The sequence below is a fragment of the Pinus tabuliformis genome, chromosome 3_1, assembly GCF_031772625.1.
Source record: "Pinus tabuliformis cultivar Carrire ecotype Pingquan chromosome 3_1, CPIR1, whole genome shotgun sequence".
In the NCBI taxonomy this organism is placed as follows: domain Eukaryota; kingdom Viridiplantae; phylum Streptophyta; class Pinopsida; order Pinales; family Pinaceae; genus Pinus; species Pinus tabuliformis.
This window is the reverse complement of record NC_142301.1, coordinates 708,887,852-708,913,522: the sequence shown is the minus strand read 5'-3', so window position 1 is coordinate 708,913,522 and position 25,671 is coordinate 708,887,852. Positions and strand designations below refer to the sequence as shown.

The window sequence follows — 25,671 nt, the reverse complement described above, 5'->3', positions numbered from 1 at the left end:
AATTTGAGGAGGAAAGTACCCTGCTCGCAATTTCCCTTCCCATTCCAGAATGGATTGAAGAGGCTCGTAGGGAATGGTTTTCACATCCTTGGCTCTCCCAACTCATTACTCAATTGCAGGCGGATCCAAATTCCACCAAGGGCTACTCATGGCAGGATGAGATTCTTTGCTACAAGGATAGAGTCGTAATATCACCAACATCCACCCTCAAAAGCTGCATTTTGGCGGAGTTGCACTCATCCCCCACTGCAGGACATTCAGGCTTTCAGAAGACGTATGCTCGCACTAGAAGATCATTTTTTTTGGACAGGCATGAAAAAGGAAATTCTTACTTTTGTAGCGGAATGCGATGTCTGTCAATGCCACAAAGGGGAGATAGTCAAAGCACTAGGCACACTACAACCATTGCCCATCCCGACATCAATATGGATGAAGGTTTCTATGGATTTCATTACAGGTCTTCCAAAGTTAGGAAACAAGTCAGTCATCATGGTGGTTGTGGACCGACTTTTTAAGTATGCTCATTTGTGCACCCTACCCGACCCTTTTACACCGACTTTGGTCGCTCAATCTTTCATGGATCAGATCTTCAAATTGCATGGCATGCCCACTTCTATTATGTCTGATCGTGACCCGATCTTCACCAGTAATTTTTGGCAGGAACTCTTCATGCTACAAGGTACCCAACTAAAACTTAGTACTTCCTATCATCCACAAACGGATGGTCAAACTGAAGTAATCAACAAATGTCTGGAAACCTATCTTAGGTGTTTCACTTAAGAAAAGCAACATCTTTGGGTACAGTGGTTACCTCTAGCTGACTGGTGGTATAACACCAACTATCATGCCACCACCAAAGTGACTCCCTATGAAGCAGTTTATGGTCAACTCCCTCCTTCCCCTACTTCTTATATCAAGGGGTGCTCAAAGGTACAAGCAGTGGATCAACTCCTACAGAACCACAAAACCATGCTCGCCCATCTTAGAGAGAATCTTCATCAAGCTCAAAATCGCATGAAGCAACAGGTAGATCAGCATCGCTCAGAACGTCAATTTCAAGAAGGGGATCAGGTATTTTTGAGGTTGCAACCATATAAGCAAACATCACTCAAAGACAAGGGTTGTCAGAAACTATCTCCAAAATTCTATGGACCGTATCGAGTACTTCAGCGCATTGGAGAAGTGGCCTAGAAGCTAGCTTTGCCACCCACTGCAAAAGTCCATCCAATTTTCCATGTCTCATGCCTCAAGAAAGTGATTGGGAACAATTGCAGAATTCAAACCAGTCTACCTAAATTGGATGAAGAAGGGTCAATCTGGCTCCAACCTGAACAGGTCCTCGACACACAAGAACGACATCTGCATGGCCGCATGATCAAGGAAGTCCTCGTCAAGTGTAAAGACACCTCTCCGGAAGATGCAACCTGGGAACCAGCCACTATTCTTCAACAGTTTCCGCAGCTTCAGCCTTGAGGACAAGGCTATTCTTAAGGGGGAGGGCATGTTAGGGTCCCACCCTAACCCCCTTATTTATGTAGTAGGATCGAGTCATAGTTAGAGTTATGTAAAGAGTCAATAAAGCCCATATTAATAATTGTAAGTGGTTAACCCGCATTTAATGACGAGACCACAATTAGTTGCAAATGGGCCATGATATTAGATAGATGGTATTAATAAGAACCATGGTATTGCTCCATGGTATTGCATGTATGAGTCATATATAAAGGATAGAGACTCCCTGCGAGGAGCATCATGTCTTATTTTGTAATCGAGCTCTGCTCTATTGGAGGTTGCCCCCTCAAAGAGGCAAGTGAACATTACTTTCCGGAATAATAAAATACCTACTGTTATTTCTCACTGTTCTATGTTCAGGGTATATTTCTGTGCATATTTGGTATTCTTGTATCATCTTGTAGGTTAAGAGCATAACACATTGGATCAAAAAAAAAAAAAAAAACAAAACAAAACTTTTTAAATAATGGCCAAAACAGTCAATTTTAGAGAAAATTCATAGTAGAATGTAGAAAACCTCCATATTTGATATGGTTGCAGATGGCTCTATGCAAGGATGAGTGCATATATGTTCTTGATATGACCTGGTGATGATGTATCACCCTCTGAGTGTTTTCCTCCATGCTTGAAGACCTCCATAATGGTTGTTCTTAGTTTGCACAACGATTGTGTAGCTCAAAATTTTGTGTAGTTGTTGCGTAGTAATTCTCCCACAGTGGAAACAAAACTTGTTCTCACACCCCTGGTAGCCTACTCTCTGCCCTGTGCTATGAGACTACCGATTTCCCTCTGAGAAGAGCGCTAATTGCAGAGTGGAGAGAGAAACGAGGGCAGTATGAAAAGATTTTGAAAGTGTACCTTTTTGTTTTGTTTTGGTCTTGAGTAGGAACTTAGAAGAGGGTTATTATGGTTATTATGGTCATTAAAGGCAAATGATAGTTATCAGTTGTGAGGTTGTAAAAACAATAATGATGAAATGAGTTAATAAGTATAGGTGATAATGATGAGATGTGATTTTAGGAGGGAGTGTGTATATGCATATGATGTTAGATATAAACCTAAATGCTGGGGGGTAGTGTATGGAAGGCATTTTAGGAAATAGGATATATGAAATGGGTATATGAATGGAAAAGTTTATAATAGGGATATATGAAGGGGGATAATGAGTTATAAATGGTGGAAAGGCATGATGAACCATACTCAACAACATACTCAACATAACCTTAAAAATGAACCAAATTTGTTTTTTCATGGTTCCGACTAGCGGCCAATGATACATAACCTTTCGAACCCTAAAATACTTTAAATGATAAGATGACCCCATGAACTTCTCCTTGACTCATACTCTCTTCAAGTTTTGTCTTATATTTATGGAATCTCTATGAAAGACTTGTAGTGATGTTGGACAATGATTCTTTTAGACTATGACAACAACATTTTCATAGGCTAAATTGATACACAAAATCTCAAAATGAATGAAAGAGACAAAGACATTTGATGTCTAAAACCTTGGACCCTAACACAGGTAAAAATACCTATGTCAATATGCATATGTTTCTCATGTGATGGATTGTATGTACATGTGAATGCCTTATCTTGTTGATTAATTGTATTGTGTATGAAATCTCTCACAGGTAACTAACCATAGTGAAAAGAGTTAAATAATTATACTTAAAATTTGAAAGAACTTCACTATTATTGATTCACCCCCCTCTTAGTAATTCCTTAGTCCAACAATCCATCTAATAGGGAAATGCCCTAATGCGTGCATAAACTTGCATCAAAGCATTGTTTCCATTCCTCAAAATTGCCTTTCATTTTGACACTTGAAATCAACCATGATGATAATAGTACGACACTGAGTCAACCATTGTAAGCCTTTGAACCCAAAGAAATTACAACTTGTGGGACATCAGCATTGAAAAATGTGTAACTAGGTTGGGTCTTCATAAACATGAAATTACTTTTGATTATTGTATATTGTAAAATAAAAGAAAAATATTATTATTATTTTTGGAGCATGGCTTTCATGCTCAAGGTCTTTTATTTTATAGGTCAAGTGTGCATTGAGTGCTTCTAGGGTTTTTCCTAGGTCAAGAAGTCAAAAGAGTCATTGTTAGAAGTTGAAGACCCCATCGGGCACATTGTAAATTGTAAAGAAAATTATTTTTGTCATTAAAAGTGTCAAAATACCCTTCAAGGCCGAGTTGACCTGGCAACTAGGAAGTCAGCCTATTTTGAGGAGCCACATCCACCTTTAGAAACCTATATAAAGGAGGGAACTCAACCTCCTTGAGACAGATTCATCACTCACTCATTCAAGCGAAGGAGAAGAGCAATAAGGAAAGAAAATAAGGAAGAGGATGAAGAAAGATTTTTTTGGGCTAATTCTCTCTCACACGTGCAGAGAAGAGAAGTTAGTGTTTGCAGCTTCAAGGTTGAAATTCTCTATTTGTTGGAAGACGATCAAATCTATTGAAAGAAGGGTCTACTAGGTCACCTACTGACCCTAGAAAAGGAAGCTGCAAGGGAAGCAAAGTTGTTGGGAGGCCTTAGAAGGCTAATTTCACTCACATGTGTGGATGTAGTAGTAGTTGCAGGGGGCCAAAAATTTCAGACCTGTAGTAGAGGCCAAAATTCTGAAGTTGGGGGGTCGAAGTTGTGCTGCCAGAAGAGATTTGACTGGGTTTGAATTGGACAAGGGAAGCACATAATTCAGAAAGGTTGGAATTGGTCTTGGTCTAGAGGTCTTGGAATTCGTCAGTTGAAGAATCTATAAGATGAAAAGAGATTTTGCAGGTTTTCCTCTCAAGTGAAGAGGTTTTGATCCTGGCTTGTAGCCTACATTATGTGTTCTTGTGTACTATTATTCTTATTATTTTTCTAGTTGTTTGATGATATTCAAACATAATAATAAGTGAAGAATCTAATAAGAAAGAAAAAGTAAAAATACATCACAAGCAGTTATCATAAAAAGATAAATCTATTTCCCTTTAAATTTCTCAATATGGTATCAGAGCTAAGGTTGGCAAAGGGAATTATGAATAGCTCTACTACATTGAAGAATTTTCTAAAGAAGTGTTCAAAGGTGGCATGTCATCTCAATAAAGGCATCAAAGAAGTATTGAATCTCTAATCTACTCCAAAGAAGGAAGTGACCAAGACAAAGGACGAAGGACTCTTCTCAGCACTCACTAGCACATTTCAAGATGAGAGCATTTGGGTGATCGATAGTGGAGCATCAAGACACATGACTGGTCATCACAAGAAACTAAAAACATTGTCAAAAGGAAAGTCTTCTTACTCCGTAGAGCTTGGTGATAATAAGAGCTATCATGTGAGAGGAATTGGATCAACCTCAATAGAGTTGGAGAATGGAGGCAATATTCATCTCAACGACATATTGTTTGTTTCAGGTTTGCATAAGAACTTACTCTCCAATAAAGGTGATAGAGTGTCTTTCATTGATGGAAAAGTTGTAGTATGGGGTAAAAACTCAAGCATACAAAATGCTAGAGTGATTGGGATTCATGAAGGAAGAATTTACAGGTTGTTATCTCCTCTTGCTCAGGCTTTAGTTCACATTGAAATCAGCCCATGTGAACTTTGGCATAGAAGGTTCAGTCATCTCAATTTCAAAATCCTTCCAACTCTAAATTCAATAGTAGATGGAATCCCTGAACTGAAAGAAGATCACGAAGGAGTATCCGAGGGATATGCACTGGGTAAGAACACCAAGAGATCATTTGGAAGTAGTGCTTCACGGTCAAACGAAATCTTGGATCTTATTCATTCTGATGTTTGTGGTCCTGTTGCACACTTTTTGTCAAAGTTCCAAGGAAGCATATTTACCAGAATTTTTTCAAATGATCGGATCATCAATCAACTGATTATTGTGTCATTGTAAACTCATTCTGCAAATTTATAATGTAAATGAATCTAGTAAGACTATGTGTATGTAAAAACCTAGGTAAACATGTTATTTTGGCAAGAGTTTCACCCTAAGAGGATTTTTGTCTCACTGATTCATCTGTGTTTCCAAACATAGATGGTCGACAAAGTTTTTCCCTCCAACCTCACCCTAAAGCTAGGTTGGAATTCTTCATCAAAGTCTTGGGTGAGACATAAGGTTCTAGTAGAGTCTTATGTAAAAGTGATTTGGGAATAATTTAAGCTAATTAGCTAAATTATTTTTATTACAAATCACTTGGTCTACTAGATCATATTGTGTTGTAGAATTGGGTATGTAATTTGAGGGTCTAAGCGGAGCAGGTATTCCCCCTTTAAAGGTTGAATTTGTAAAAATCTTATGTAAAAATATTTTTGTGCATGGTTCCTCATACTTAAACACCATGGCTAAAATATTAGAAGGTGGAAAAAATATTAATTACCTCAAGTGTGAATTAATTAAATTTTATGCCAAAAACAAATTAAAATCTTAAGACAAAAATTTAATTAATTAGAGTCAAAATTAAAAGTCTAAAGAAATTAAATTCTCCAAGTGGACAAAATCATGGGTATCAAAAAAATTAATTTTTGGAGGACCCCCACCAAGGGAATATTAAAGATTTCAAAAAAAAGTGGACCCTTGGACCTTGGGGTTAAGTCAAAGTCACTTTTTTGAGGAAATTAGCTCAAAATAATTAATTGTGAGCTAATAAAAAAGGGATTTAATGAGAAATTATAAAATTCCTCAAAGTAAATAGTTTCAACAACTAAGGTTAAAATATCATATCAACAACCAAGATTATTTTGACAAGGATCAAGCCAACTAGCCATTATTTTTCCACTTGGAGGATTTATCTGTAAATTAGACAGTCATTTGAGTCTCAAGCCATCTGATTTTGGCTAAGAAAATTTTGTAGAAAAGTTGATGTAATGTTAATGTCCCACTTAAAACGTTTTTTGAATCATAATAAAGACTTTGGTGTGCAGTTCATGGTGTTCAATGTTCATTTATTTGTGGTATGTGTTGGGTATGGGCTTTCCTATATTGTGCTTAATTAATTTAAAAGTTTGTTTTTCATTAGATGGGGATAAGAACATTATATTAATAGATTTTGGGTCTATTTAGGTGATCTGATTTTCCATATGTCTAACAAGCTTGCTTGAGAAAATATACAATGTTTGCAAGTTCCACAGTCCCTCGACTCCAAGTTCACAAACTATGGGCGTGAACTAACCTTGTTTGGACTTCAAATATTTGTTGTGGCTTATCTAACTTCGCTAAGGTTGTGGCTTGCATCTAATCTCAAAACTTTTATTAGCCATTTATCAAATAAAACTTTATAAAAATTTATTTCTCAAAATTTATTTCAAAACCCTTGTATATTTGTAAATTTTGTAAATAATTTTGTAAATTACTTTTTTTCTAACTTGGGTTTTAAGATTTTTTTATATTTTGGGGTTTTGGGTATCTGTGAATCTATTTTTGCAAGTGAGATCAAGTGGAGAAAGCTAGAATAGAACTAGATCTAGGCCCTTGAGCGTAAGATCTACTCTTTAATTTTTTTGGAGCGTCAACCCTTGAAGAAATTGAGCAAAATTTTAGTTCTAAAACAAATTGAAATTTTTGCAGCTGGGGTTTCAAAGTTTTAGCGCTCCTAAGCCCGAATCTTCCTCCTCCAATGCCATCATCTTCCTCCTTTAGCCTTGCATCAGCCTATTAGCCCTTTGCTTCTGACCTCCATCTTTTTCCCTCAACGTCAAGGTTTTAGGCCTGGTCATGGCCTCTAGGCCACTCACCCCCCTCTTTGGACCCTATATGACATCCTCTAGGGCTTGTTGTGGGCTTTTCAAGCCCTTCCCTTGCTTTGGCCTCCTTAGGCCTCCTTCATCCTCCCGTGATCTTCCTTGACCTCTTTCTATTGCCTCTTGCCCTCATTCAGACTTAGTTTGTCCTCTATCTATATTTAAATATTTTGGGACTGAATACTTGGAGGGTTTTGCTGGAGAAAGTTGCTCAAAATTGGTGTTTTCAGGTGAAAAATCATTGGAGAATTTTTTGGCAATTTGGGCGAGTTTATCTACAAGGCCTTAGGCCCAGGGTTTTCTCTCTAAACCCTATTCTCTCACTATTTTACTACAATTGTAAATTATGATTTATAACAGTGACTTAAAAGCCCTAAAAACACATCTAATTGGTCAAAATACTTAAAATTTTGCATAGTAAAATTTTCCTAAATTTTTGGCCACTTGGGCATTGCATATCTAGCCTAGATCTAGTTTTTAGCTTGCTGGAATATCTTTGCATAACTGTGAAATCAGATCTGATATTTTCTGAATATCACATCTTAAAAGCCCTAAAAATCTAATTTTTCAGTTTGGCAAGTTTACTCTAAGTTTTGGGCATATTTTGGCACTTGTTAGAGCACCACTATCTCATTGTTTACATATTTTCTTATTGGTTGTAGCAAGTCATTTCAAATCTGATATATGTTGAACATAATATCCTAAGAGGGTTGAGAACTCATGATTTCATATTGACCAACTTGTTCTAACACTTAGCAATTGTTGGGCACGATTTGGCACACACCCTCACATTGATAACTCATTGACTTCACTCTTGTTTCTCTGCTATCACAAGTACTTTGATATAACATCAAATAACTCCTCATAAGTGTTTTTTATCATTTCATGCTCTAAGTGATTAATTGTGGATAAGATTTGTTGCTTAAACATTGGAATCTGACGTTTACTTGTCTTGTGTTAGCTATAAGAATTGTTAATACTTTGCACTAAGACACTCACATATCTAAGCATCTATCTTCTAATCTTGTTAATAAGCTAAGACATTTTTCCATTGAGATTTTGGTTGAAGCATTGTTATAGTAATCCAAGCTTATAATCTTGTGCTAAATCTTGAGAGGCTTTGGTGATTTTATTGTCTATCTTAAGTTATTGGCATCTTGTGGATTTAATATTGGCATTTATCTTGTTAAAGTATCTTGGAAGATCTCTAATTGTCTCAAGTAATCATTGGTCTATTGGATAAGTTGCTTGATTTATTGATCACATTAGCACTTTAATAATTGGCACTTTCTTGGTTGTAAGATTGCATTTGATTTATAAGTACTTTTGTCTTTTAAGATTCATCAATAACTTAAAGTACTCAAACAAATCTTAACCCAAGAAATTCACTCATAATCGTTGCATAAGCATTCTAGGCTTAGCTTGCATTAAAAACTTACCTCCAAGCATAAGCTTGGTTGATAGACTCCTAGGATAGTCCTTTCTCATCTAGCTTGAGGGACTCAACCCTTCTTAGTGGTTACACAGTGACTTTGCAGTCATCATAGCTACAGTCTCTGCAGAGTCGGAGGCATTGGGTGGTTGGAACACAGGGGGAGGTATCGTTAATCAAGCCTTTGCTTGCTTCCTGTTGGCTTCCATCCCACAATCTCCTTTGAAGATTGTTCTCAAAATAGTCAAGGGGAAGGTTCCATTTAGACTAGGCATATAATCTAAAACTAATCAAGATCCTTGCATCCCACTGAGATTTTAGGACACACTTCATATAGGTCAATTAATCATTTAAGCAGCAGTTGTCCATCTAGTTACTTGGCATTAATGTACAATAAGCAATAATTGTGACTCCATAAGGTACTAGTTTCATACTTGAATCTAATCTAATAATTGATCTTGCTAAATTTAACCAAGTAGCTAGGCCACTTAATTGTGTCTCCCTGACAAGTTGATTTCCAACTTGTCTCTCACCATCTCATTTTCGTAGGGACTACCCCCCATAGCCTATTATTGGAATACAACTAGAACAAAGTGGGCGAGGATCATAGTGATATCCCCCGCCCTGAGTCCTTGTCGTAGTGGCTGTACAATCTGAGCAGCAACAGGTTCTATGACTCCTAAATCACTTGGAGGTCATCTATATTATGTCACATTTATAGATGACCATTCAAGGAAAATTTGGGTTTACCTAATGAAATCCAAGGATGAAGTATTTACGAAATTTTAAGAATTCAAAGCTGAAGTGGAGAACCTTACAGAAAGAAGAATCAAGATATTAAGATCCAATAATGGAGGATAATATACATCCAAGGAAATCATAGCTTTTTGTAAGGAGTCTGGGATTAAGAGGGTGCTGATAGTCCCATATAATCCTGAACAAAATGGAGTTGCAGAACGAAAGAATTGATCCATTGAAGAAAGTGTAAAAGCAATGCTACATGATCAAGATTTACCGAAATTTCTGTGGGGTGAAGCTACAAAGACAACTGTATACATATAAAATCAAAGTCCCCACAAGTCTCTAGATAACAAGACTCCCGAAGAAGTGTTCACTGGAAAGAAACCAACCATATATCATCTCCAAATTTTTGGTTGTCTTGTCTATATTCATATACCTAAGGACAAAAGGAAGAAGTTGGATCCATCTGGCATGAAGGGAACATTTGTGGGCTATAATAACTCTTCTAAGGCCTATAGGATCTACATAAAGGAAGAACACCGAATAGAAGTCAATCGAGATGTGATATTTGACGAAAGTATTACATTCAAGAAACCAAAGGATCTCCCTATGGACTCTGATGATGAAGAACTTCCGGTATTTGGAGAAGAAGTTTCTACGGAATAAGAATCAAACAATGAAGATGAAGGACCTTGTGAACCTATACAACCTATGGTAATCCCCGAAACTAGAAAAAGGCCGAACTGGTTGAAGTCTACACTTCTAGATGCAGAAGGTCATGGATCAGCTCAAGGTACATTTAGGGAAAGCAAGAAACCCAAATGATATTCTAGGCATGTGACCTACATGACAAAACTAATAGAAGCAAATGCATCCACTTTTGAAGAAGTTGTCAATTACCAAGAATGAAAGGATGCTATCAATGAATAATATCAATCTATAATAAAGAATGGAGTTTGGGAAATCGTACCTAGGTCTGTAGACAAATTTGTGGTAACTTCCAAATGGATCTACAAGATCAAACACGCAGTAGATGGAAGTGTTGATAAATATAATGCAAGATTTGTGGCTAGGGTCTTCTCTCAACAGGAAGGCAGCGACTATGAAGAGACATTTGCTCCAACAACAAGGTATACAACTATTCGTTCGTTGGTGTCTTTGGCAACATCGATGAGATGGAACATCCACCAAATGGATGTCAAGACTACATTCTTCAATGACACAATTGATGAGGAGGTCTATATAGAACAAACCTTGGGATTTGAAGTTAAAGACATAAAGGCATGTGTTTGCAGATTGAAGAAGGCATTATATGGCCTTAAGCAAACACTAAGGGCATGGCATCTTCTGATGGATGCATACCTACAAATATTAGGCTTCATAAAAAGTTATGCTAATACGAACCTTTATATTAAGGTTGTGAAGGGAGAACCAATAATAATTATTTTGTATGTGGATGATCTTCTCTTGATAGGAGTGGAAGGTTGAATTGAAGAATGTAAGAAGCAACTAACATCAGAATTTGACATGAAGGATCGAGGATTGATGCACTACTATTTGGGACTGGATGTCTGGCAAGGACCTGATGAGATCTATCTAGGTCAAGGAAAGTATGTGATCAAGATGTTGAAGAGTATTGACATGTTGGATTACAAACCAATGACAACCTCGATGATCACAAACTTAAAAAGACAAAGGAGTTCTGAATTAAGCCATGTGGATCCTTCCAAGTATAGACAATTGATTGGATCACTGATGTACTTAGTGAATACTCGACCAAACATATTTTTTGCAGTAAATGTTCTAAATCAATTCTAAGTGGAGCCGAGGGACACTAGTGTTGAAAAATGTGTAACTAGGTTTGGTCTTCATAAACATGAAATGTACTTTTGATTCTTGTATATTGTAAAATGAAAGAAAAGTATTATTATTATTTTTAGAGCATGGGTTTCATGCTTAAGGTATTTTATTTTATAGGTCAAGCACGCATTGAGTGCTTCTATGGTTTGTCCTAGGTCAAGAAGTCAAAAGAGTCATTGTTAGAAGTTAAAGACCCCATCGAGCACATTGTAACTTATAAATACAATTATTTTTGTTATTAAAAGTGTCAAAATGCCCTTCAAGACCAAGTCAACCTAGTAGCTAGGAAGTCAACCTATTTTGAGGAGTCACGTCCATCTTGAGAAGCTTGTATAAAGGAGGGAACTCGACCTCCTTGATACACATTCATCACTCACTCATTCAAGCGAAGGAGAAGAGAAAGAAGGAAAGAAAAGAAGGAAGAGGACGAAGAAATATTATTTTTGGGCTAATTCTCTCTCACACGTGCAAAGAAGAGAAGTTAGGGTTTGCAACTTCAAGGTCAAAATTCTCTATATGTTGGAAGAGGATAAAATATGTTGGAAGAAGGTTCTACTCGGTCACCTACTAGCCCTAGACAAGGAAGTAAGGAAATCGAAGTTGTTGGGAGGCCTTGAAAGGCTAATTTCACTCACACATGTGTATGCAGTAGCATTTGCAGGGGGCCGAAAATTTCAGACTTGCAATAGAGGCCAAAATTCTGAAGCTAGGGGTCGAAGTTATGCTGCTGGAAGAGATTTGAATCGTTTGACTTGGACAAGGGAAGCACATCATTCAAAAAGGTTGGACTTGGTCTTGGTGGAGGGTATTGGTCTTGGTCTAGAGGTCTTGGAATTCGTCAATTGAATAATCTATAAAAAAGAGAAGTGATTTTGTGGGTTTTCCTCTCAAGTGGAGAGGTTTTGGCCCTAGCTTGCAACCTACATTCTGTGTTCTTGTGTACTATTGTTCTTCTTATTTTGGTATTTGTTTGATTATATTCGAACATAATAATAAGTGAAGAAGCTAATAAGAAAGAAAAAGTAAAAAGACATCACAAGAAATTATCATAAAAAGATAAATCATCTTATCTATTGCCCTTTAGATTTTTCAACAACTAGTGCATACATGATCATCCAAAAGATTTTAAGTGAGCTATTTGCTTTTACTTTCGAGAAGTGAGATTAGTTTCTTTCAATTTTCTAGGTTGTTAAATCATATTTTTCTTTCATATGTTTCTTGATTTCATAATTTAGAGTTTTAGATTGAATTTGCTAAATTGCTTACTAGTTAACTTAAGCAACCTAGCTCTAATCTTTAGGACAACTAATCATTTCTATTTCTTAATGTGACAATACATCTAAGTCTAATTCCCTACATACAATAGTGTGCTTCTAAGTTTATGAACACACTTATTGATTAAAATAGCATGTCATAGTTTGTGCCAATAAATTAGCTTGACATTTTTGGCGCCATTGCCAAGGATTGAACCTAGGTCACATGCATTTAGATTCAAACTTTCAGATTTCAAGCTAATTTAGTGGACCAAGGGGTCAATATATGACAAATATGGCATTATAATTTAATTGGCTTATGAAATGCACATTTAAACGTTTGAGTATGGACAATGAGTTGAAAGGGCTTCAACCTCAATATATGATAAACATGACATTTTTTCATAGTTCAATTGGTGTACAATTTGTGTGGGTATAAGGGTTAAGAACATGTGTTTCCTTGTAAGAGGCCACAAGTTTAATCCAGAGGGGAGTTAGAGTATGTACACCTTTATAGACTTTAACAGTCAAATCGTTGCTCAGATGGGGGTCTCTTTAACAGTCAAAGGTGGTTAAATCTATCATAATTTGGTTGTCAATCTACAACGAGGATAACCATAATTAGACGTCATTGTGGGTTGACTCATCATTGTTATTCAATGGGAAACCAAGCCACTTGAAATAACCCGCTAATGGTTTACAAGGGGCAAACTTTCACTCTTACTTTGGGTCTTGGGCCACTAACTATTTTCCTTACAGTTGAGAAAGACAAGCTCTTAGCTAATGAGAAGCAATTTTTAAGGTCTCTACACAATTTTATAAGTACACAAAACCCTTGTATATTTTTAAAAAATATAAAAAATATTTTTTGTACCTATAAAAAATATAAAGTAAAATTATAATAATAGATTTTACAAGTTAACCTCCTATATGCTAGAACTCCTTAATAGTAAGTCCTTGTACTAGACTTAATGAGATTCCAACAACATAGATCCATTTCAACTTGGATGAGGGGCAATAGCATGAATAGTTGGGAGGTAGGTCTTGCACTCTCCCCACTTGTGTTCAAATCCCTGATGAGTTATTTAGGCCATTGCGACAAGGTTAAAGGGTAGACACCCCTATGAGTGAGAACTTCATCGAGGACTTCCTCAAGGATGTGCCTTCAAATGTCTTGGCTTTGCTAAGCCATATGTTAATGATATATTTGGCTTGTAGTATGTTGGATATACTCTTGAGCTGTAATATCCATATATTGGTTTGATTTTAGGGCTAGCCCTTGATTCCTATGGTTAAAAAAAAAACATAAATTCATTTCAACCTAGTTGTATTAAGAGCCAAGGAAGATAAAAATAGCTTATATGTAAACTTGTAACATATATACTTAAATTTTGAGTAATATCCACTAAAGAAACAATTTGGAGACTTGGCCCATGACCTCTTACTTGTAATTCACATAATTAATGTTTTTCCTTTTATTCATTTATATTTAAAATTTAAATGAAAAGGCTTTTAAATTCCAATTTATTAATAGTGAATTTTTCATGAGAAATAACATTATATTCCATAAGAGGAATATAATGTTACTCAACAACAAGACTTGAAGTTATTACAACAAAGTTCAACATGCCATTTGTGGAAATTGAACCTAGGTGCAAAAATAACAATCATTCGTCCTCCCTCGAAGGCAAGAGTGAGATTGTCGGTACCAAGCTAGACCACAATTATTCCTAGATCCATCTTAACCTCGGATCTATCAAGCGCATAGAGGGATCAAATCTCTCGAGGTGCAAACCTCTTTTTTGAGTGCAAAACTTAGGAAATGTTTGCACCTCGAGAGATTTGATCCCTCTTGGCACTTGATCCGAGTTTAAGATGGATCTAGGCAGGTTATATAATACTATATAATATCTATATTTGTCTCTATGTGTCTCTTTTTTATTCCCTCTCTCCTACATTCCCTCTCTCTCTCTCTTTCTCTCTCTGTGGCTATCCCTCCCTCTCTCTTCCCCATTATATTGTATTTAAGAAAGTATCTAAATTAAAAAAACTCAATTGGTTGTAAAATATTAAACCTATATTTTGGAACAATAATGTCAAAGAAAATACAATAACAAAAAAACATAAAATATCATGTGCCATCTTTCCTCTATCATTGTTAGTCACTTTGTTTGCTCTCATCGGTGGATCCTTAGTTAAGATGGACCTAGTTCTTAATAATAATATTATTTATATTATATACATTTCACACCTCTCTATATGTAAAAGTATTCTCATTTTTATTTTTTATTTTATTTTATTAAAACCTTGATTTAATTTCTATGGAACATTTTTAGTAGTATCTCAAAAGTAAATATAAATTTCACAAGATTACCCATCAAGCTTGTGATTTCAATAAATTCGTGCCAGATTTTAGAGAAATTACATCGGAAAAACTCACCGTAAAAGTCGCACTAAAGACAACTCCATATATATATATATATATATACATAAATATTAAATCAAATTAAATAAAATATTTTGATTGTAAAATAAGTTATAGTTTTTAGGCGTGTTGTATTGATAAACCATGACATTGGGCCATGGTATTGTAACAAAGGCTATTTACAACTTAATATTATCTATAGTAAAGTAGGGTGAATAGCCATAGTTAAGAATATTGTCATATTTTTGTAAAATATTTTGATTGTGAAATAAGTTATGGTTTTTGACCATGTGTTATTAATAATCCATAGTATGGGCCCCGGGTATTGTAACAAAACTTAATTACAAGTTTATAATATCCATGATAATGTGGAGCGAATATCTATGATTACAATCTTGTCATATTATAAGTACTAAATTTTTATGTACTTATTAATTAAAAATAAATATAGATACGAAATTATTATTTTAATTATAAAATAAAATAGATCTTAATTTATACTTACTACTTATATATTAGATTGTTTAATATAATATGTATATTATGATTTTATTTTATCCAAAATATTAATAATTTTATTAATAAAAACAAAATTAAAATATAAAAAATTCAATTTTATTATTTTTACTAAAAATTTAAAAATGTTTACTTTCTTACCTCATAACTGAACTGTAAAACATCACTAAGCACCATTATTAATATAATATTAGATTTTATAATTTTTTTTTTCCCTATATTGTTTATTTATTTAGTGTTTTTCTTTTTTGACATTCCATGTAAAAAGTTTTTCCACCGACAGTGTAAACATGCCCTTCTCGATTGCGAAAATTCGAAGGCTTCGATTTTTAGAAGCTAGCGCTCTTAACGAGTAATTTAGGGTTAGGGTTTAAACAGCTACCCATTCTAGGGTTTTAAATCCATACCTTGGCTAGTGGTTATATAAAGCGAGCGATTCCTCTGTTCAACCATGCTGAGCGAGGACCAAGGTTTCTGATTCCTTGATGCGAATGTGTTCCTTGAGGCGGTTCGGCGTTTGTGCTCGCCCCATACAGGAGTTGATAAGGTATTCTGAACACGGTCTATTCCGAGCTGTGTGTTCAGTTATGTGGATTTTGTGTACTTGTGGCATAGATCCTAATCCCTGTAAAGTGGGGTTTGTGTTTTGTTTTGTATTATCGGCTTGGATCCTGTACACGGGGGTTCTGAGAGATTGTATGTGTCTATTGGTTTTTTAGGCATATTCAAATCTGGATTTTCTTGTTTTGTACCTCTAGGCGATGCTCTGTGTTTTGTGTTTTTCTGTATTTGTTTCCTCTGTTTTTTTTCCTTATCGATTTACTTTTCTCCATTTAATGGCTCGTTCTCTGGTTGTTTCTTGTATGTGTCTCTGGGAAATGATGAATGCAAGTTTGGTCCGTGTTTATGAAAAACCATGATCTTTTATACTTGCAAACTATCTGATCCCTCACTGTGTTGTATTTTGTTTGAATCTTTCGAAATTTCTCTTTTAAGCCCGATATCGTATCAACTATGAGGTTAGTAAGATGAAAATTGCCTTTTGATGTTTTGATATCTTGGAGATTCTGCTATGAGGAACACTTATATTTTTTACACATGTTAGACTATGGAGATGATGTACGTCATCGGTGAGAAAAGCATTACACTGAGCAGAAATGTTGGTTTCTATGGGCTTAGTGATTCTTTATTTTAAGCTGTCTTCTCCCTTTTGCAAGTAGTGTGAGCACAGCTCCTAATGATGACAACACATGTGAGCTCCATCTGATGTTGCATATGATGTTGTAGATGAATGTAGGATTGCCTACCTGAAGGAGCAAACATCTGCATGCGAAGTGGTAGCTTGGATCTACCGAATATAAAATAGCCAAAGCCCATGATATAAAGATTGATCTAACGTGCTTAAGCTAAAGGATTCAAAATTGACAAATGACCCATATTTAAGATATGTGAAATATAAATGTTTATCGAGTTTGGTTGATGTTCAAGGCTAATGTTAAGTGCAGACTTAATCTCAAAGCCAAAAAATTCAATCGATCTAAAATTATAGTAGTCTAAATAATTTTTTGCCATCCCTAGTGGAATAGTGGTATTTATGTATATAATAATAAAAAACCGTTCCATCATGACATTTGAGTCAGTCTCTGCCTGTCCTGGATATTTGGGTCACGGTCTCTATGTCCAGGTGTAAACTTTGTTCACCTTATATTTTTGGTGAGAATATCCACCCTCAGTAGTAGAGGGTATACTTTATCTTGATCGATTAGAAAAAGAAACTGACGTTAGTAAGAGTTTTTTTTTTTTCAATAAATCGTGATTGTCCGTCTTTTTAGACTCTAGAGAACAGAGGCTCCCATGTGCTTCTCAACCCCCAAACTATACTCTAGCTTCTGTAAAATTAAAATATGTTGAGATAGTATTCTAATATAAGTTCACACATTCTTAATTATAAATGCCAGACCACAGGACTACAGGAGATAAGAGACTCTATTACCAAATTTGGATTCAATTCAAAATCCAATGTCTTCTCTCATCATTTTGGACTAAAATTAGTGAGCCTTACAAGTGTTTCGAGTCCCTTTTTAAAGCTTATCTACTTTTTCATTGAGCTCTTCATATAGAAAAACATATCCAAACCTGTTCTTTGCATTCCTTATTCATCGAGCTCTTTATATGGAAGCATATACGAATCTGTTCTTTGCAATACCTTTTCATTGAGCCCTATATATAGAAACATATCCAAATCTGTTCTTTGCATTTATGAGTTTCCCCATGTTTGGAAAAAAACCAAATTCTCGAGCTTTTAGTAAAATCACCAGCTTGATGTTTCCTTTTGCTCAGTCTATTAAAAGTTTTGAATACCCGATGATACCTCTATCTAGTCTTCATTTTTCTGTCTTCTCACAGTTAAGCTCTGTTTTACGCCTTTTTAAAGGCACATGCTACAGAAATGAGATGAGCAAAATGTGAGATTTTAGTAAAATCAAAAGTTATGAATCCTTGGTGATGTCTCTCTCTAGTCTTCATTTTTCTGTGTTGCACATAGTTCAATCATAACATATATTAACTATCGACTATCTAAAATGGAATTATTTTTTTGTTGAAAGGGTAGCAGCATTATGCTGGGAAGCTGTTGTGTCCTTGCACCAGTCTTCTAAAACAATTAAAGATGGTCTCCTTCCAATTTCCATTTCCAATTGTTGATTTTAAAAGAATGTTCATTTGTAAAAGGTAATTTTTAGAGCCTTTCTTTACCTCATGTATGAAATCGCCTCATGATTTCTTATGTAACAATCCCATTAACAAAAGACATCCCATTTTTTATTTCCTCACCCCCAATTGTTGACTGATTTTGATGAGGTTCACTGATTTTGATGAGGTATGATGTAACTATGTTAGTGTTAGACATCTTAGTACTTTTTAGTGTTGAGAAACCTAGGGGCAATTATATTAGGTGATTTCTTTTATTTTGATTATTGCTTGTGATGTATATTATTTCGTGATTAACTATTCATTTCTTTTGATTATAATTAGTTTTATTATTATCATCAAAAACTACAGAAAGACTAAACTACATAATTAGTTCAATTATTATCAACCAAGGCTAAAACTTCTCATCTTGAGAGGAAAATTTACAAGAATTCTAATTTTCTTATAGAACTTCAATTGAAGAATTTCAAGACAACTTGTGACCCTTTAATTCCCAGACAACTTAAGAATTGATTGGTCACAAGACAAGAGTTCTAAGACAACTTATGACTATATATGATGTATGAATGAATTTTAACAGCACATCTATCTCACAAGATTTGTGCATATATATGTATGAATTTTAACTACACATCTCATAAGATTTGTGCATACATATATATGTATCAATTTTAATAGCACATCTCACAAGATTCATACATATATATGTATGAAATTTAACAACACCTCACAAAGTTTGTAAATTATATATATATATATATATAGAGAGAGAGAGAGAGAGAGTGTCCATACATGTGCAAGTAAACAACTACATATATCATTAGAGCAACCAAAACGGTGGAAATATAATAACAACAAATGCATGAAAAGTGGTGGCTTTCCTATATTAAAAGTAAAAGATCCTATCATACAATACAACCATGATCAACTACTAGTTCCAACAGTGGAATGTTATAGTCATTGTCGCCTCTTCTTTTAAAGAGATGTACTTATGACCTTTCAATTCCAACACAACTTAAGAATTGAAGGGTTATAAGACAAGGATTCCAAAACAACATGACTCTCTATATATGTATGTGCGAATCTTAACAACACATCTCACAAGATTTGTATATACATATATAGAGAGAGTCCATACATGTGTAAGTAAATAACTAGAGCAATCAAGTCAATTGAAATACAATAACAACATATGCATTACACATGTTGGCAATCTTATATTAAGAGTGAAAGATCTAATCATACAATTCAACCATGATCAACCACTAGTTCCAACAGTGGTTTAGCTTTGCACAGTGGAGAAGCCAAGGCTTGCTACAATACACTCAAACTTTCTCTAAGATACATTTATAGGAAGCTTGACTATCAAAAGCTTGTACAATGAGTTATGAGGTTTTATAAATAGCAAAGTGTGGGGTGACCTTTGACATTCTCCTTTGTGACTTTTTACCTAATGACTCTTCAACTACTACATGATTGTTACATTCAATTATTGATACTTGGTTTTTCACTTTTACAAACAATTTGCACGTGTACCCATGTGAGACAAAATAGGTTTGAGTAAAGCATGCAAGACACTACTAAGATTTAGACAATTGTGGGAAGACTAACTCTTCGACATCTTAGTGATGATCGATTGTGGCGAATTGATGCCAAGATTGGTAGTTCGTGATGGTGTGCGGTGCTCAATGGTGACATTTTGTTGAAAGTGAACTCTCGCCTCTGTTGCATTTGGGTACATTGATCTAGCTCCTCTGTCCAACTCTTTTGTTAACATGTGCATCATAGTCTTGAGTGTAGCTGGATCAACAACATATTTATGCATAGTGTATGTGTTGTGTGCTTGTGGCTACATGCATCAACTCATCAAAGTACATGTCTAGTGCCATTTGGACATGGTTCTTTGGCTTTGCTTTGGTGAGCGTACTAGTAGATGGGATTGCGTGCATGTGCATAATGACATCCAAGCTTTTGAACACTCGTGCATGCCAAGCCAACAAATTGGTGATGAGTTGTGGAGTTTTTCATAGTTTTGGATTTGACAAGGATTCCAAAACAACATGACTCTCTATATATGTATGTGCGAATCTTAACAACACATCTCACAAGATTCGTATATACATATATAGAGAGAGTCCATGCATGTGTAAGTAAATAACTAGAGCAACCAAGTCAATTGAAATACAATAACAACATATGCATTACACATGTTGGCAATCTATGAAAGATCTAATCATACAATTCAACCATGATCAACCACTAGTTCCAACAGTGGATTAGCTCTGCATAGTGGAGAGGCCAAGGCTTGCTACAATACACTCACTTTCTTTAAGATACATTTACAGGAAGCTTGACCATCAAAAGCTTGTACAATGAGTTATGAGGTTTTATAAATAGCGAAGTGTGGGGTGACCTTTGACATTCTCCTTTGTGACTTTTTACCTAATGACTCTTCAACTACTACATGATTGTTACATTCAATTATTGATACTTGGTTTTTCACTTTTACAAACAATTTTCACGTGTACCCATGTGAGACAAAATAGGTTTGAGTAAACCATGCAAGACACTACTAAGATTTAGACAATTGTGGGAAGACTAACTCTTCAACATCTTCGTGATGATCGATTGTGGCGAACTGATGCCAAGATTGGTAGTTCGTGATGGTGTGCGGTGCTCAATGGTGACATCTTGTTGAAAGTGAACTCTCACCTTTGTTGCATTTGGGTACATTGATCTAGCTCCTCTGTCCAACTTGTTTGTTAACATGTGCATTATAGTCTTGAGTGCAGCTGGATCAGCAACATATTTATGCAGAGTGTATGCGTTGTGTGCTTGTGGCTACATGCATCAACTCATCAAAGTACATGTCTAGTGCCATTTGGACATGGTTCTTTGGCTTTGCTTTGGTGAGCGTACTAGTAGATGGGATTGCGTGCATGTGCATAATGACATCCAAGCTTTTGAACACTCGTGCATGCCAAGCCAACAAATTGGTGATGAGTTGTGGAGTTTTTCATAGTTTTGGATTTGACAAGGATTCCAAAACAACATGACTCTCTATATATGTATGTGCGAATCTTAACAACACATCTCACAAGATTCGTATATACATATATAGAGAGAGTCCATACATGTGTAAGTAAATAACTAGAGCAACCAATTCAATTGAAATACAATAACAACATATGCATTACACATGTTGGCAATTTTATATTAAGAGTGAAAGATCTAATCATACAATTCAACCATGATCAACCACTAGTTCCAACGGTGGATTAGCTCTGCACAGTGGAGAAGCCAAGGCTTGCTACAATACACTCAAACTTTCTCTAAGATACATTTATAGGAAGCTTGACCATCAAAAGCTTGTACAATGAGTTATGAGGTTTTATAAATAGCAAAGTGTGGGGTGACCTTTGACATTCTCCTTTGTGACTTTTTACCTAATGACTCTTCAACTACTACATGATTGTTACATTCAATTATTGATACTTGGTTTTTCACTTTTACAAACAATTTGCACGTGTACCCATGTGAGACAAAATAGGTTTGAGTAAACCATGCAAGACACTACTAAGATTTAGACAATTGTGGGAAGACTAACTCTTCGACATCTTCGTGATGATCGATTGTGGCGAATTGATGCCAAGATTGGTAGTTCGTGATGGTGTGCGGTGCTCAATGGTGACATCTTGTTGAAAGTGAACTCTCGTCTCTATTGCATTTGGGTACATTGATCTAACTCCTCTGTCCAACTTGTTTGTTAACATGTGCATCATAGTCTTGAGTGCAACTGGATCAGCAACATATTTATGCATAGTGTATGCGTTGATCTCCAAGTTTGTGCTTGTGGCTACATGCATCAACTCATCAAAGTACATGTCTAGTGCCATTTGGACATGGTTCTTTGGCTTTGCTTTGGTGAGCGTACTAGTAGATGGGATTGCGCGCATGTGCATAATGACATCCAAGCTTTTGAACACTCGTGCATGTGAAGCCAACAAATTGGTGATGAGTTGCGGAGTTTTTCATAGTTTTGGATTTGACAAGGATTCCAAAACAACATGACTCTCTATATATGTATGTGCGAATTTTAACACATCTCACAAGATTCGTATATACATATATAGAGAGAGTCCATACATGTGTAAGTAAATAACTTGAGCAACCAAGTCAATTGAAATACAATAACAACATATGCATTACACATGTTGGCAATCTTATATTAAGAGTGAAAGATCTAATCATACAATTCAACCATGATCAACCACTAGTTCCAACAGTGGATTAGCTCTGCACAGTGGAGAAGCCAAGGCTTGCTACAATACACTCAAACTTTCTCTAAGATACATTTATAGGAAGCTTGACTATCAAAAGCTTGTACAATGAGTTATGAGGTTTTATAAATAGCAAAGTGTGGGGTGACCTTTGACATTCTCCTTTGTGACTTTTTACCTAATGACTCTTCAACTACTACATGATTGTTACATTCAATTATTGATACTTGGTTTTTCACTTTTACAAACAATTTGCACGTGTACCCATGTGAGACAAAATAGGTTTGAGTAAACCATGCAAGACACTACTAAGATTTAGACAATTGTGGGAAGACTAACTCTTCGACATCTTCGTGATGATCGATTGTGGCGAACTGATGCCAAGATTGGTAGTTCGTGATGGTGTGCGGTGCTCAATGGTGACATCTTGTTGAAAGTGAACTCTCGCCTCTGTTGCATTTGGGTACATTGATCTAGCTCCTCTGTCCAACTCGTTTGTTAACATGTGCATCATAGTCTTGAGTGCAGCTGGATCAGCAACATATTTATGCATAGTGTATGCATAGTGTATGCGTTGTGTGCTTGTGGCTACATGCATCAACTCATCAAAGTACATGTCTAGTGCCATTCGGACATGGTTCTTTGGCTTTGCTTTGGTGAGCGTACTAGTAGATGGGATTGCGTGCATGTGCATAATGACATCCAAGCTTTTGAACACTCGTGCATGCGAAGCCAACAAATTGGTGATGAGTTGCGGAGTTTTTCATAGTTTTGGATTTGACTTTGGATGCGTGCTTTCAAGTCTACAGCTTTGGGTTTTTGATTGTCCATGTTTGCATGCGGTTGACAACAATGTACAAATTTGACAAGATGCGTACTCTCTAGCACAATGTTGTTGTCATTGTTGAGATGGATCATTGTTTTATGTATGGTGCTGAATTTGGAATACAACATTCATATGACTGTTTCAAGGGACAATACTTATCTAGTATCGCTCTTTTCAAGTTTGCTCTAGCGGATGATGTGATCTATTTTCTTCTCTATTTCGCCGCTTGTAACTCTCTAGCCATTCGTTTGTTTTTTGCCATCAATAATCGAACACTCGAGTTGGTGGCTTTGACATATGCTCTGGTAGCACAACCAATGTTGCTGGATGCTTGTGCACATTGGATACAATCACCCGTTCTTCAAATTGTGCAAGGGATGTATGTACATTTGGAGTAGGCACTTCGCTTGATTGCACAACTTTGTGTTTTGACTCGTCAAAAGATATGTTGTGCATTTTCGCTTTTGGATTGTCTTCAAGGATCTCTGTCTCCTTGATCGCTTGGGATTTGTTTTGCTTCTAGATTTGGTGACGCGTTTATGAGACATGAGGTTTGTATTTTGATCTAACTTTCGTTGCACCCCATTTGTATCCATTTGTTCTAACATCTATCTATTCAATCTCTTGAGCCAAGTCTTACTCTTGTGGTTGCTCACCTTACCTGCATTGTTGTTTCAGCTGCTCGGATGAGTCTATAACCTGCATGGGCACAATTTTGTCAATCTATGCATGTTGTGCCTCATGCTGTGTCTATCCTTGCTGCGCTTCCTTCTCCCTTCTGCGCGGCTCTTGTTCTTTTTGGAGTTGTTTCAACTCTTGCAACTCTTCTGTTTCCTCCATTCTCTGTTTATCTCTTTGTCTTTTCGCGTTCCTCTTGTCGCGTTGTCACCTCTTAACCTTAATCTCCAAAGCTGCTTTCAACACGAGTGGATTTGCTTTGAATTTGCGGCTTTGCTTTGCCTCTGCGCTGTCATCAACCTTTCTCTTACCTTTGTCATGCGCAGGTCTATTATCCTCTGTTGTTGTTGATGATGGTGCTTTTTGAGACACTGCTTCGTGTTGATTCGCTAACCATTTCACAACTATGTCGATTAATTCATTGAGCCTGGAGAAGTTGTGACCATATCTCCATGGGTCTTCCTCAGGCCAATGATACGCCCTGTGGATCCATGGAAATTGCACTCTCGCATAGTGGTCATTTACAAAGCAATGCAAGTCATACGAATTGAAACTTATAGTGTCGAAAGTAATTTTTTGAATTCCTTCGTCTCGACATCAACATGCTTGAGATTCTGTATTTTATATAACTCAATCCGCAAAGAAAAAAACGAGCTAATTTTTTTCCTATGCAATCTAGTTGACAACCCTGTCAAGATGTGATACGACATTTATTGCATGGTGTCCATGGCGAACTTCGGTAAAACATGCAGAGGCTTCTCTGCGCTGTACATTCGTATGAAGGTGCTAAGGGGTGAGGCATACTAATATGCTATGTCAATCAATGCCTCCATTGCTGCATGCGGCATGTAAGGTGGATCTTGCTCAAATATCATTTTGTACACTGGGGTAGCAATGTGGTATGGCAACTGTGTGATGACTCAACAAAAATTGCATTCGAAGAACAATTTGTAAGTGTGCATAGAGGTTTCCGAAGATGTCTATGCCCATTTCAAGCTTGGGAACTGTTGATGGGAACAAATTGCATCTAGTATGTATGTGGACATGTATATCTGTTCTTGCTGACCTTTGGGTGGATGTTAGACTTCTATCATCTGTTCTTTCAACTTGAGAGCCAACATGTCAGACCAGTTGCATGGCCTTCCTTGTTGGCTAGTTGGCTAGTTGGTCCAACACAATCACCCAGGTCTACGGGAAGGTCTTTATGTAAGCGACATGCAAATATGACCAAGTACTGATATGCTTTCTGTAGTATCTTGGTCTTATAAACCAGTTTGAGTGTTGTCCTGAACTTGGCTGGCTCTTTCACCTAACTTTTCAAGATATCTTTGGAGTTTGTGTTGTTGCGTGCGCTGAAGGGTTTCTCCATTGTGATCACCCGCTGTGGCAAGTGATATATCTTCTAATAGTCCTTTGCCTTGAAGGTGGCAAGCTCTGTCTTGCTAACAATACTCAACATCATCATCTCAAGATCAGTCTGTGAGACAATCCAATGTATCATGTCTGCGCATGGGAACACAAAATACTTGCATGCAATCTGGCACAAGCCACACTTATGGATGTTGACATAGACTCTGTGAGCTTCCAGATCTTCCTCAAATGTGCCTGAGAATGTATTGTTGATGTTTTTCCATTTCATCTTGATGTTTTCGTCTATGAGAAACTTGGTGTTTTCATAAACGGGCAAA

General features: G+C 36.2%; 1 long non-coding RNA gene and 2 other non-coding genes across 3 annotated transcripts; all 3 read left to right on the top strand.

The window, feature by feature from the left end:
• Positions 1-15,789: 15,789 nt before the first annotated feature.
• On the top strand, positions 15,790-17,033 carry LOC149189158 (uncharacterized). The gene is made up of 2 exons (XR_016256337.1): positions 15,790-16,037; positions 16,778-17,033. It is a non-coding gene; the product is annotated as an uncharacterized LOC149189158 (long non-coding RNA).
• LOC149189160 (small nucleolar RNA SNORD18) lies at positions 16,364-16,439 on the top strand. The gene has a single exon (XR_016256611.1). It is a non-coding gene; the product is annotated as a small nucleolar RNA SNORD18 (small nucleolar RNA).
• Positions 16,555-16,648, top strand: LOC149189159 (small nucleolar RNA R64/Z200 family). Its single transcript, XR_016256651.1, has one exon. It is a non-coding gene; the product is annotated as a small nucleolar RNA R64/Z200 family (small nucleolar RNA).
• Positions 17,034-25,671: the final 8,638 nt, after the last annotated feature.